The sequence below is a fragment of the Haplochromis burtoni genome, unplaced genomic scaffold, assembly GCF_018398535.1.
Source record: "Haplochromis burtoni strain Fernald_Lab_line unplaced genomic scaffold, NCSU_Asbu1 Contig_27, whole genome shotgun sequence".
Taxonomy (NCBI): Eukaryota; Metazoa; Chordata; class Actinopteri; order Cichliformes; family Cichlidae; genus Haplochromis; species Haplochromis burtoni.
This window is the reverse complement of record NW_024582388.1, coordinates 3009674-3010844: the sequence shown is the minus strand read 5'-3', so window position 1 is coordinate 3010844 and position 1171 is coordinate 3009674. Positions and strand designations below refer to the sequence as shown.

The 1171-nt window shown below is 36.5% G+C and overlaps 1 protein-coding gene across 2 annotated transcripts in view; it reads right to left on the bottom strand.

The window, feature by feature from the left end:
- Positions 1–315: 315 nt before the first annotated feature.
- Positions 316–1171, bottom strand: part of LOC121814216 — an 8718-nt gene continuing 7862 nt past the window's right edge. The window contains exon 5 of one of the 2 annotated variants that reach the window (XM_042219063.1): positions 316–1163. The gene's annotated coding sequence lies outside the window, so the exon portion shown is untranslated. The remainder of the gene's footprint in view (positions 1164–1171) is intronic. The other variant, XM_042219064.1, reaches the window with a different exon arrangement.

Here is a 1171-nt window from a genome sequence, read left to right as displayed (position 1 = left end):
CAGCTGAACATGAGAGGTTTTTGGACAAAGTTTGTGTTCTCCATTCTTTAAGCACCGGTTTGAGCACCGTTTAAGCACCGGCACCGTTTCAAAAGTACCGATTTGGCACCGATATCGGATAAAACCTAAACGATACCCATCCCTACCCATACCTGTTTTCGCACCTTGGCTCATGTGATTAGGCAGAGGATCATCAGGGGGTCCTTTGTCTCTCTTTGGAGGGAAACTCCCACTGGGTTTAAATCTGGGACTCTCCACCATTTGACCCTTAGAACTGAAGAAGCTTCTCAGATGAGAGGTGAAATGCCTTCAAGCAACTTAAAGAAGTCCAGATGCTTTTCTTTGCAAGCTCCTTAGACTTGCTTTCAATATAAAAACTCAGAAAACAGCTTTATCAGGATTAACAAGCATTTATTCACAATGTGATGCAGAGTCTTGACATTTTATTATTTCGTCAAAAATAATTAACACATTTATGTTAGCTGCTTTGTGGAGTTCTTTTGAAGAAAATTTGCGTTGACTTTCAAATGTGTAAAATGAAAATGTGATGAGTAAATTTTCTTTTAGAGGTTTTAAAAAATGTACTGCATTCCTCATAAAACATTTGCAAATTCCTAAAATTTTAAAATGATATTGATGATGTCTTTGCACTGTATAAATTAAACAAAACACAGATCCCTTCAAAAATAGTTATAGCTTAAAGTTTGCACTGTCTATCTTTCTTTCTTACATTTCTCTACAGTGCTGACAAGCAACACGATGATCAGACCAAATGTGAATACGACTATCTTCACCACACAGATGATAAAGACTCACAACCTGCAACACAAACAAAAAAATCAAAACAGATCCAAACTATGTCACTCATTAGTTTCCCTAACAGAATATGAAAAATTTGCTTATTTTACATTAAAGCCAGTATTTTTTTTTCATTAAACTAGTAAAAAAATAAAATTTGGGTGCCAGTTTAGTTCAGTGGGTGAGGAGCAGGCAAGCACATGCAGCCCATTGCCACATGTCTTCCTTTCTAAATATCCAGTCAATTAAACACTTAGGATAGTGACGTCATCAGTTAAGCAGCAGGGGGGTTGTTAATCTGTTTCAGCTGCTTTGGTGTTAATGAAAGTTTTTTTGTGTGATCTGTGAAACTGATTCACAGAGAACTACTTGT